Source organism: Vombatus ursinus, unplaced genomic scaffold (assembly GCF_900497805.2).
Source record: "Vombatus ursinus unplaced genomic scaffold, bare-nosed wombat genome assembly UNPS02014959.1, whole genome shotgun sequence".
Taxonomy (NCBI): Eukaryota; Metazoa; Chordata; class Mammalia; order Diprotodontia; family Vombatidae; genus Vombatus; species Vombatus ursinus.
This window is the reverse complement of record NW_020954737.1, coordinates 8,767,411-8,780,691: the sequence shown is the minus strand read 5'-3', so window position 1 is coordinate 8,780,691 and position 13,281 is coordinate 8,767,411. Positions and strand designations below refer to the sequence as shown.

Sequence of the window (13,281 nt, the reverse complement as noted above, 5' to 3'; positions counted from 1 at the left end):
GACACTACTAGCTATGTTAACCTAGGCAAGTCACTTAATTTCTGTTTCCTCAACTGTAAAATGGTCATATTTGTAAGGTACTTAGCATGGTACCTGGCACATAGTAGATACTTAATGAAACCTGTTTCCTTCCTGTATTTTTATATACATATAAGTAATATATGTATACACACATATGCCTCCCCTGGCTACTCTGTAAGCTCCTTGAGGGCAGGGACTGTTTCACATTTATCATTGTATCCCCATTGCCTTGAACAAAGTGCACATAGTAGGCACCTCATTGATTCAACTCGATCCAGTGCACAACTCCACCTCATCTTCAATTTTACCTTCTCTACAAACTCCTTTTCTCCTTTATATAAATATGTTTAGATATCTGGGATATCTTCCTTTTTACAAAAGCCTAAGGGCAGATCAAGATCCAGAGAAAGTTACCTCCATTGGGTCTCTTCTTACTCAAAGACCAACTGAAGGACCATAGCACTAGGTAGTACTATATAACTTCACAACTAGCATTTCTATATCTGGATCCTAACCTGATTTGCAATGTAATTTTCTACCATTAAAAAACTGTAAACTTTTTACATAATAAACTATTAAGTGTGCAGCAGGCTTCTAGAGATCTGCATTTTAATCTTCATTTGATCAGTTTCCATTTCTCCAAAAGGGATCTATAAAGCATTAATCTGCTGGCAGGAAAGCTTTCTAACACAAAGTTTTAAAAGTAGACTTTCAACAGAAATTTTTCCATAATGTGGACCACTGAAATTATTTCACTATCTCCCACTTGCTATATATATATATATATACACACACACTTACACACATATACATACATACAAAAGCATGCTCCCCCTCCAAGTGATTACTCTGTTTTCACCAAGCCCCACAGGGGCAAAGGGCTCCTTCCAAAGTGAGAAAAATTGGAGGGGGGGGTGAATAATGAACAGTAACACTGTTGGTACACTAGGAAAGGGGGGGACACAAATGTGGTAGCTGAGAAAGGCCATATTCCTATTTTATGTTTAACATAATTAGAAACAAAAATATAAAATTCCCATTTTATACCAACTATACAGATAAGTTACCAATCCATGATAGAAAACAAAAAGATTTACAGCAAAAATAAACCTAGCTAAAATCAATACTCATCAAAGATGAGTATTGAAATGGCCCAAAAAGGAAGAAGGGAAATTTTTACCAGGGAAAAAAATTCAGAAAGAATTAAAAGGTTGATAGACACAAAGTATATCTACTTCATAGTTATAACCACCACATGTCACTAAAAATAACCATGAATGTCTAAGTGAAGATATCAGAATCAGTTTCAAAGACTAAAAATCTCAGCTTCTGGTAATTCGGGTCAGTCACCTTGGTCCAATATAGTTCAGCCTAGCCTAATTTCTTTCCATACATTCTTTGTTCCTATCCAACTGGGAAAAAGAGAAGGAGAACATAACCTTCTTTTTTCCTCTTCATTAATAGTATACAGTAGATACAACAGATATAGTATTTATAGAATTTCCCTATTTTCAGAATCCTTAAGAATCCCCCACCCAATCTTGAATTATCAATAGATATAATAAAGTAAAAATGGCTAGCTCAAATGAAAACTGATCTAATTAGCTAAATTGAGTTAAACAACACAAAGACCTTTAAATAAACACACATCCACACTAAGAAGTCTACATTAAATAGGGTTATTAAGCTCTCATTTTAAGATATCTTCCTTAAAGTTTTCATTTTCTAAACACCACAGTGGGGCTGGAAGTCCCAAATATTAGGCTGTTTGCAGGCTGGATCCAAACCTCCATACTTAAACAGGACCTAAGCCCATCACTTTAGGTGTCAGAATGCTTTTAAAAAAAAAACCAAACCTTGATACCTCCCAATAATACCACCCCCAAATAGAACCCATCCTAGGAACAAAGTTCAAACAAATCAGTGTCGCTTGGTTTTGTCTGGCAATGTACGCTTCATTTGGCACCTCTCTACTGAGGGGAGGAAGATCATAGGTTCACAGATTCAAGAGTTGGAAGGGGATTTAGAAGTCATCTAGTTCAAAACATCCATACTTTGACTTAAAGGACTCCATTACTAGGCATATACAGATGTAACAAAATGCCAATGGGGTTTCTTAAAAACAACATTTTTTACAGAAAACAGTCAAGACTGTGAAAAACTCTTTTGGGGGGGGCAGGGTTAGGCATTGGGGTTAAGTGACTTGCCCAGGGTCACACAGCTAGTGAGTGTGATGTGTCTGTGGCTGGATTTGAACTCAGGTCCTCCTGACTCCAGGGCCTGTGCTCCACCCACTGCACCATCTAGCCGTCCCTGTGAAAAACTTTTTAAAGATGAAGTGGAAGGGAGGAGAACTGAAGGGGAAAATCATTTACATAGTGCCTACTCTGTGCCAGGCAGGGTGCTAAGTGTTTTTTACAAATATTATTTCATTTGATCCTCAAAACAATCCTACAAAGTAGGTGATATTATTATCCCCATTTTTACAATTAAGTGACACATCTACTAAGTGTCTAAAGTTAGATGAAGAGGTACTGCCAGATCTGAAACGACTATAAAGCAGTAATTAGTTTTTAGGTAATAAATAGAAAAATAAATCAATTAAATAGAATAATCTGGAAAAATAAATGACTATCAGAGAAAGACTAGTTTTTTTTACAACCCTAATATCACTCAACATTACCAAAAATAAATCATTTAATGTTTGGAAAATCAGGGACTACTAAAATGACAGAAGGGAAAAATGACAAATGTTGGAAGGGATATGGAAAAACCAGGACACTGATACACGGCTGGTGGAACTGTGAAGCAATCCAATCATTTTGGAGAGTAATCTGGAATTATACCCAAAGAGTTATAAAACTTTGTATACACTTTGGCCCAGTAACACACCACTAGGTCTGTTTCCCGAAGTGATCAGGGAAAGAGGAAAATAACCTATAGGTTCTAAAATATTTATAGCAGCTCAATTTGTGGTGGCAAAGAAGTTAAAATTAAGGGGATGCTCATCATGGGGGAATGGCTAAACAAAATGTGGTATATGATTGCGATGGAATAATACTATTATGCTGTAAGAAATGATGAGCTCGATGATCTTAGAAAAACATGGAAAGAAGAGAATGAAATAATGAAGAGTGAAATGAGCAGAACCAAGAGAATATTATATATAGTTAACAGCAATATAATTTGAAAAAAAAGGTGAATGACTAAGTTATTCTGAGTATCATACTCAAATCCATCTCCAGAGAAAGAACTGATATACAGACAGTTTGGAAATTAAAATGTAACCAAAAAATTAAATTTTTTTGAAAAAAGAAAAATTTTTAAAGAAGGATTATCCACAGTTAGTGGGCTGTTAATTTAAGCTCCAAGAAAGGACACAAGGAAATGTGGTAATAATACCACAACAGAGAAACCAAGAGAGGGCAGAGGTTCAAGAAGTAGCAGGTGATCAACAGCATAAAAAGGTTACAGAGAAGATGAGTACTTACAAAAGATAGGTTTTTTTCTAGAATAACATGAAGTATCAGTTAAGAGAGCAGTTCCAATACAGTAAAAGGAATAGGTATGGGGAAAAAGAGGAATTTGAGGTATTAGCAGAAGACAACATTCTCTACCTATCTGAAAAATTCAAGAACCATTTATATACCATGAGAATGGTAAGCTCCTGGAGGGCAGGAATTATCTTTGCTTTTCCTTTATATTCTCAGTGCTTGGTACTACTATGTGTTTGATCAATACTCTGTGAATGATTACAAGGCACCAGGATGCATGATGAAAACATAAAGACAAAAAGAGGTGGTCCCTGCTCTCAGAGTTTACATTCTAATTGGTATTTTTAGGCAGCTAGGCTGGTGGATTGAGCACTAAATCTGGAGTCAGGAAGATCTGAGTTCAAATCCAGCCTCAGAAAGGTACTAGTTGTGTGACTCTGGGAAAGTCATGTAACTTGTCTGCCTCAATTTCCTCATCTATAAAAAGGGAATAACTGCATCTACCTCCCAGGGTAGTTGTGAGGAGAAAAAGAGACGGCATTTGTAAAATATTTTACAAATCTTAAATCACTATGTAAATGCTAGCAACTGCTAGTAGTACTATAAACTACTAGTAGTAGTAATTCCAACTAATGATGGCATAAAGGGTCAAGTGAAGGTCAGATCAGGGAGAGTTATCTGTTCTGGAAAGCAAGGGATTAAGACACTAAAAGAAACAATAAAGCTATTAACTGCTTCATTTAGAGTCACAATTCCAAAACTTTATAAGGCTTCAATTCAAGTATTAAACATTCACTTACCTTACTTCTAAACACTGGTGAACCAATAGTGACACCTGCAACCTACCAACCTCAAAAATACCCAGGAATGAAGAATAAACTCCAAAGAGGACAGTTTTCATTACCACAATCCCTAATACATTTACCACTGTGAAAAAAGCTAAAACAGGTGAAACTGCCATTTTAGGTAAAATGTAAGGAAAAAAAACTGACATGCTTTTTTTATCAACAATATTATCACAGATCTGAGTATTTTAAACATCTCAATCTTTGTCCCCCGGGACAATAAGCCCAGCAATGTTTATTGACATTTATATGTACTATAGGATAGGCTGTGGATTATGGGATCCAGAGCTGGAAGGGGGCTAAGAGGTCATTTATATTCTGACCACCACCCCATAACAGATGAGGAAACTGGGGCCCCAAAGGAGATGAAGTGACCTGCCTAAGGTCAAACAGTAAGTAACAGCTCCAAAGATTGTACTCTTTATACCATAATTAATAGAATTTTAGAGCTGGGGGGGCCTTAGAGATCAATCTCTCCATTTTTTCATATGATGTTAAATAGCTTGCAGGGGTAGAGACGGGATTTGAACCTAAGCCACATTTTTCACTATACCAGTCTTCCTTGTATTCTAGGACATGGGTCTTACTCTCAAGTTGTAGAAAGTCTAAGTTTTCTTACAATCATCGCCTGAGGCAGGTAGTATAAGTATTATTATCCTCATTTTAAAAATAACTGAGATATGAAGTTATTTGCCTAAGGTCACACAATGTCCCAGGACTCCAAGACCAGGCACGGCATTTTGGTAAAGGAGACCAATATGAAGCAGCATAACTTGAATGAGGGATAATAAAGAAATCAGGCTAACTAGAATGGATTGGGTAAGACTGAAAGCTAAGGCTGAATAGGTAAAGTAAGTTTCAATAATAATGGACATTCAGCCACATTGGAATTCAGATTTGATGTGATAAGCAGTAAAGAACTACTAAATGTTTGGGGGGGGGGGGTTTTGAGCATTTTGAGAGGGTGGGTAAACATAAAACAGAGGAATCATAAAAGAGCAAGACAAGAAAAGACAAATGAGAAGAAAGGAAGAGACTAATAATACAAGATGGGTTTAGAAAGATGAAGTCCAGCCTATAACCATTCTGACTATAGTACAAATCAATTCTCCAAAAATGCCTTACAGTACATTAGGATGGAATTTTACTTCTCCTAATCACAAAGTCTCAATATTTAGTAAAATAATTAAAAAAAAAATTTCTTAGCTAGCTAGGCATGTTATGGTCTAGTGAATGAATGAAAAAGCATTGATTAAGTACTTATTATGGGGAAGGGAAGAGAAGGGAATGAACATTTAATAAGCAACTATTATCTGCCAGGCACTGTGTTAAGTGCTTTACAAATATTATTGCATTTGATCCTCACAAGCCAGACAGATAGGTGCTATTATTAGCCTCATTCTAAAGTCGAGGAAACTGAGTCAGACAGAGATTAAATGACTTGCCCAGGGTCACACCTTTAAGAGGTGTCTGAGGCTAGATTTGAACTTGGTCTTCCTGACTCCAAGCCCAGGCTTTATTCATTGTGTCACCTAACTGCAAAGCACTGTGCTTAGAAGTAAAGATACAGGGCACATGGGTGGATAGAGCACCAGCCCTGAAGTCAGGAGGACCTGAGTTAAAATCTGGCCTCAGACCAAACACTTGACACTTACTAGCTGTGTGACCCTAGGCAAGTCACTTAACCCCAATTGCCTAAAAAAAAAAAAAAACAAGAAGTAAAGATAAAATAGAAAAGTAAAGCAATCTCTGTTCTCAAGGAGCTCAACATTCCAGTACAAGGGATAACAATATGGTATGTTTCAGCTGCAAGTCAGGTGGAAAGATCTGATAGTCCTTAGGATGCAGTGCAAAGCAGAAGGTAATGCATCTTTCTTTAATGCCATTTTCACTGATAGAATCATATCTATTTCTAATACTGAATCATCTGACAGTGCTAAATAATTTATTGGCAATAATTTTCTCTTCCTGGTCTTCAGTAGCTGTGGGGTTGCTTCCCTGGATGATGACAGCTTCAGAAGCTGGGCTGGAAGTAAGACCCATTATCTAGTGGGTGAAACAACTCCCGGGGCTCTTGGACTTATGTTCCCTTATGTGGTAGGTGATCATCAGCTAATATTAAAAGTGGTAAAGAAGGTGGGCCCCTTATTCACAGTAATAACTTCACTAAATGGATTTGGGGCCTATCAGGGTCTGAATAGAAGTGGTGGATGAAGTGTTGGTGGTGGTTTGACCTGGCTGGCACATCTGTCTCCTGTCTCTCCCTCCCTCTCCCATGCTGCGTCAGCCACATTAGCATGTGTACATTGAAGGTAACCATTGGTCAGCCGATGGTGGGATTGTTGGCCCTTTCTCCACAAGGGTGGCTACAGGAACTGGGTTATTAACAGGTCCAGTGGTTCAGGGTCCTGGGCTGTCTCCATCAGATGGGCCTCCTACCTCTCCTCAGGGTATCCTGCTGTTGCAGCTAGTACAAACCTAGGCTTAAAGCAGAACCTCTCAATGAGAGATCTTGGGACCAAAGAAAAACCAAAAGAAGACTATGAAAACAACTTTCTAACTCATATAAGACTATTTGGAACCCAATACCCAGCTTTTTGTTTGTTTCTTTTTGTTTTACATTTGAAAATTTAACATGAAATTTGGGAACAATTTCCCACCACTATGTCAAATTATGTCAAATGTTTTTAAAATATTTCAATAATTAAAGTACTCTAAGATGCTTTCAAAAATGTTGAACAGTAAAAGTAACACACTCATCTCGTACTGAGGTATTTGCCTAGATTTTGTTCTTCAGTGCACCCAGAATATTAACTGCCTCCCAATACAAATAGGTGACTTTTTATTTGTAAGTCTATAGATCCTGGATAAACTCATAATAAAAAACAAAACTAGATAAACTGGAAAGATATCTTAAAAATACACTTTGATGTGCTCTACTGAAACAAATGTGCAACTTCAACAAAATCTTTCCTGCTCATGAAAGTCTGAAAAACTAACAGCATAAAAAAGCATTAAATTGAGGGAAGACATTTGGTCTCCCAATCCCACCCTGGATGGAAATGCTGCAACCACTCACTGGCCCAACCCTCCTACTCAATCAACAAGAGAGCTTCTCAACTTGCTCCACTTCCAACCCAGGCCGATTTACACCTCCTTAGGTAGTCTGGTAGCCCCACTCCCAGGCTTAACCATATTGGTGCCACACTTAGTGAGGACCCTCTAACAGCTTTAGCCAAGCCACAACAGGAATTCCAAGCTCAAGTGATCCACTAACCTCAGCCTCCCCAGTAACAAGGATTACAGGAATGTAGCACCACCCCTAGCTTAATATTTACATCTTAAACATCACAGGAATATTCTATTTTCACTCTAACCTCTAAAATTACCTCCCAAAATTTCCATGTTTTGTATCTGCTGCAAACGCTTATCATTAAAAAGATATACTCAAGGAAGATTAGTTTTGTAACTCCAATGCTTTCAGAAAGCACTCTGTATTTAATCAAGGGTGTGTGATGGTTGCTATAGAAACAATTAAACATGAAATGAGGGGTTTGCACTAAATTATATCTGAAGTCCCTCTTCCAAAGCTCTAAAACAGCTTTGGATTTTTGTCTTTTGGGTTGTGAATGGGGAGGAGAGGAATAGAAGCTTAGAAACAAACAAATAAATCAGCATCTAAATTCCCGTCTGACTAGAGACAATCAATCAATCAATGAGCGACAACAAAACCCTGATGGCACTTAATAAGTGTTTGCTAAACTGAATTCCCAATCTTCCATGTATGAGGAACTTTTTTCTAATGTCAGAAAATTTCACAGATGCTCACATATAATTTTTATGCTATCAGTATCGAGAGAAAATTCAAGACAAAAATAGCTACTAAAAATTCAGTAACACTTTCAAATGAATTTGTATTTTACTAATCACAAAAGGTCTCATTTTAATTCCAAAAAACAAAAAAATCAAATTAGTCACAAATGATGCAGCAAAATAATATAAAATTATCACAAGAGCCATTATTCACTCCTGATTTTTCTGAAGATAAAGATTCAAAATGCTTGATGAACATCAAGATTGACAGGCTCACTCTAACCAGAGGGACAGAAAACATCAGCTCTTATAACTTTTTTTTTTTTTTTCATTTTTCAGTTGTAGACTATGGTAGATGAATGCTACAAGGACAGTAGTACTGGTTTGGAGCTAAGTCACTTGAATATATTCCATCTTTTCTATTACCTTAGAAGTGATCAAATGTCCATCAACAAAAGATCAAAGGATTTGAGGGAAGCTGCTAAAGAGTAGGAAAAGCATGAATTTCTGACATGAAAAGGACAAAAATACTAACAAGACACGCCTTAAGATCGTGTGACCTAAGATAAATTCAGGAGGAATCCAAAGAAGCATTTTACTAAGGCCATTAAGTAAATGCTTTACTTAAGCATTTTACTTTAAACTGTGGTAAATAATAAGTTAAAGATCTGTGAGAAAATATATCAGCTAGATTCTGATATCTTAAAGTCATGAACTAAATATAAAATTATGTGTATCCTACAGAAATTGTGTATCCTACCAGAATGCTGTTTAAAAAAAAAATTTAATGGAAAAGCATGTTACTCTATCAACCAAGTCAATGAGGTATCCTGGTTGCTCTAGTCCCAGAACATCACCATTCACCTGATGGCAGCTTCCACTAACTGCAGGCAAAGAACCTATATGGAAATCATCTCTTGGTCATGCAAACATTACAAACATTACGATGATCCAGAAAAATAAATAATTTCCAAATAACAGCAATATCACTGATTAGTAAGTTGTCTGGTCACAGGATCCTAGGTCTCAACCAGATAGGAATACCTAGAAGAACAGAAAGCCTAGGATAGAATACTGATTCTGCTACTTATTAGCTTAATAAGCTTAAGCAAGTCACCATACACTTCTCTGGGCTTCTATTTCCTCATCTGTACAATATAGCCACTGCCTTAAATGACCTTTGAGGTCACTTCCAGCTGGCTATAATTCTGGTTTTGTAACTCTCTGAATAAGAACCAGGGATTGCACATGCAACTGTTATAAAAAATAAAAGTTTTAAAGAACTTTTAACAGTTTCAACATCTCATACCCTGAGGTTACCAGAACCACCACTATCAAATATTTAACCCCTACCTATACAGGAGTGGTTGTGTTGAAAGTCTCTAAAAAGAAGACATTAAGATCTAAACTATTCATTGTTGCTCACCAGCCAGTCATGATATGTACATAGCCTATGAACACCTCAATGCTAATTTTTTTTTATTATGCTTGGAAAAGGACTACTATTTGTAGGTCTTTAGCAGTAACAATGAGAAGACCACACAAAAATACCTGAATTTGGATCCCCTCCATGGGTTCAAGTCTAGGTCCATATCAAATAAGTACAAATCATCTTTGCTGAGGGGCTAAAAATTTATCATCAGTCCTTAGTTTTCTTTATTAATAAGCAGTTGTCACCTTAAACATTGTCATAACTAAATGTTCTCTTTGGTAGATGCTTTTTCTTCTGATGATTAAAAAAATTGTTACTTGCTCACCAATAGTGCCAAGTGCACAATTTAAAAAGCCCAAGATAAAAGTGTCGCCTTAAACCTAAATTCTTATACGAGATTTTACACGGTCTTCCTTTTCTCTAAAAAGTTAAGTCTTTGACAAAAGCTACAGAACCTCTGGCAAAGCTGGACAAGTTTTTACTTGCCTCCAAAATTACTGTGCACTGAGTTCATCTAACAAAAGAGATCTTCATCTAGCTTCATTTTAAATTATTCTTATTTTTCTGGACAACCCTACAAAAACAAACTCTCAAGAGTAAATTCTTGTAGATTTCAATATCCTGCCTACTTATAAGAGCGGAAGAGTCAAACACAGCAGGGGAAAAAATGTGACGCGTATAGCCTTGATCCAAAACCCAGCTTGTGGGTCTAATTTTAGGCCTAACCATTCTGATTGTGTCCTTTTGCAAAGCTGGCAAAACGTGTATATATTATTGGATAGAAATCAATGAATCACCTGTGCTGGGAAATAAATCTCCTATTGCATTAGGAGCATTATCTCCCTCTACCCCCCTCCAAAAAAGGCGACCAGAAACTATACCCTAACCAGAAAACTGTTAAGTACTTTCCAAACATCAATACTCAGGTCATTCTGTACTTAAAGACTTCTCCAAAAGTATGAATCCACTCATGAAATAAAGTTTTTATTCTAAAAGGGGCGCACCCCCCCAAAAGAAAAAAAAATTTAAGTTGCAGAAAGTCCATTATCAGTAGCTTCAAGTTAATTTAAGGTTACCTAAAGAAGTCACTAACTTTTCTCCTGGCACAGGATTAAAATAGAAATGATCAGAAATGAGACTGCTCCAGAGCAGTGAAGAGGGTGGGGGGTGGGGTGGGGGTTCCCTAGGATTGTGGACCAGGAGTTTCAGCTGCTGTGGTTTGGGGGAAAGGAGATATAGCTGATTGGGGTTAAGGGCTGGGCAGGGATTCAAGAGACCCATGTCCAGAGCCCTAAGAGGGAGGACAGAAGGGATCGCTGGGCACTGTCTGGAAGAAGAAAAATTGGCCAGACCCCAAAGGGGGCCACGAGAAAAAGAAAAAGGCGTGCGCGTGGGAGGGCGGAGGGGGAGAAGTGGAGAGGAGAGGGGCAGAGCCCTGGGGCAGTTCAGGGGCAGGCGCGGGGGCAGAACGACCCCCCCCAACTTCTCGGTCCTCCCTTCCCCAAGGGTACGAAAGGGAAGAAGCCTGCCCCGGGGGAGCAAACAATAAGCAGCCACCGCCCCGGGACACAGGTGGCGGCGGCGGCAGAGCCGGGCTCCCCGGCGGCCGGGGAGGGGCGCCCAGCACGGCCCGGCCTCACTTACCCGCGGCCACGGAGCGAAGCGTCCCCGCCCCTGCGAGGCGCCTGGATCAGCGTCGCCTCCCGCGACCGCCCGGACGCAAGCCCCGCGCTCCCCGCCTGGCTGGCTGGCTCCGGAGCCGCCCCGGGAGGGCGCGGCCAGGGAGGGCAGGGTCGGGAGGACGGGAGCCGGCCTCGGCAACTCGAGGCCCCCTGCCCCGGGTCGCTGCTGCGGCCGCCCTCGCTACTAGGCCGTGCCGCCGCCCCGAGTGCCCCAGTGCAGGCAGGGGAGGCAGCCTTCGGCAATGGCGACCGCCGGGGCCTGAGGGGAAGCGGAACAGCCGCCGCCGCCGCCGCCGCTGCGCGTGGCCACAACCCTGAAGGAGGGAGGGGGGGACAGGGGAGCTCGGAGGACGCGGCGTCAACAACAGCAGCGACCTCAGGCTGCGCCGAGCGGGCGCCGGCGCCTCTCCCGGGCCAAACTGAGCCCCTCAAACCCGATTGGCCGCCGTCCGCCAAGGGACGAAGAGGCTGCTGGGAGTTGTAGTTCCCGGGTGGCTGCTGGTTGAGTCCAGAAAAGCCATGCACCTTTCATCTAGTCCAATCCCCTGTCTCCGAAAGGGCCTACGCCAGTTCTGCTCGAATCGGGGCAGTTCACCAAGCAATTAGGATATACACCTATCCTATGCACACTTCAATGCTTTTTTTTTTTTTCTAATGCTTGGGAAAGGCTTACCGTTTCTATTCTGAGAGTCCTCTCAAGGGATATGCCACCTCCTGAAGCCATTTAGGTGTTTTACCTACCAGATCTTGACTTCCAAAACACAATGCTTTCACATGGTAAGCACTTAATAAATGCCTTATTCATTCATTCAAAAAAGTCATTCTATTTATATGAACTGATGCAAAGTAAAATGAGCAGAACCAAGATAACATTGTGTACAGTAACAGCAATATTATAACAATGATCAACTGTGAAAGACTTAGACACTGATGTAGCCAATGATCCAAGACAATTCCAAAGGACCCATGATGAAAAATGCTATCGTCCCCCAGAGAGAACTGATGAATTCTTAGTGCATTTTTTTATTTTTCTTCCTTTTTGTTGTATATTTTCTTTTGCAACAGGACTAATAGGGAAATATTTTGCATGACTTCACATGTATAATCAATATATTGATTGCCTTCTCAAGGTGTGGGAGGAAGGAAGAGAATTTGTAACTCAAAATTTTTACAAATGTATGTTAATTTTTTTACATGTAACTGGGAAATTTTAAAAGAAATTTTATATATTTACATATATATACACACATCCACATATTTTTTTTAAAGTCAGGCCTCAGTTTCCCCATGATCTATATAATCAATACTGTACTGCATAGCAGTATAAAAAGGAAATTTTTTTGTTGCTTAGTGGTGGCCAACTCTTTGTGACCCCATTTGAGGTTTCCTTGGCAAAAACACTAAAGAGGTTTACCCAGGGTCACACAGCTGGTGTCAGACTGGATTTGAACTCATGAATAAGAGTCTTCCTGACTTCAGGCCTGATATTCTTATCTACTTCGCCACCTAGTTACCCCACAGAAAGGAAGCAGGAAACTTCCAAAAACAAATTTCATCTACTTCAAAATTTGGATCCACCTTCTCTGATCTCCCTTTTACATAGAAGTCAAGTATAATGATCACTTAACTGTTTTTAGCTCCCTTTCCTCAACCTATTCCTTATTCTGCCTGGAGCAGTGAAATGAAAGGAACAGAAGAATAATAAATCAGGATGCAGTGAGCTAGGCCTGTGGTATATTTGGATGCTTCTCAGAGACAGGTCCAAGATGTATAGACAAAAGATTAGTGGCATCCAGTTTTGTAGAAGTTAACATGGTATGGTAGAAAGAATGAACTGGGAGACTCAATGCTAAGCTGAAATTATGTTCTAGTCTTGCCTTCAGTACTATCTATGTGATATTGGGCAAGTCACTGTCTCCATTTCAATTTCCTTATCTGTCCAATAAGGAAATGGAAATAGATTTATCAATAAGGTCCCACCCAGCTGGTGACAT

At 39.4% G+C, this 13,281-nt stretch overlaps 1 protein-coding gene across 1 annotated transcript in view; it reads right to left on the bottom strand.

The window, feature by feature from the left end:
- PAK2 (p21 (RAC1) activated kinase 2) overlaps positions 1-11,333 on the bottom strand; it is an 88,426-nt gene extending 77,093 nt beyond the window's left edge. Inside the window, exon 1 of the mRNA XM_027845166.1 lies at positions 11,250-11,333. The gene's annotated coding sequence lies outside the window, so the exon portion shown is untranslated. The remainder of the gene's footprint in view (positions 1-11,249) is intronic.
- Positions 11,334-13,281: the final 1,948 nt, after the last annotated feature.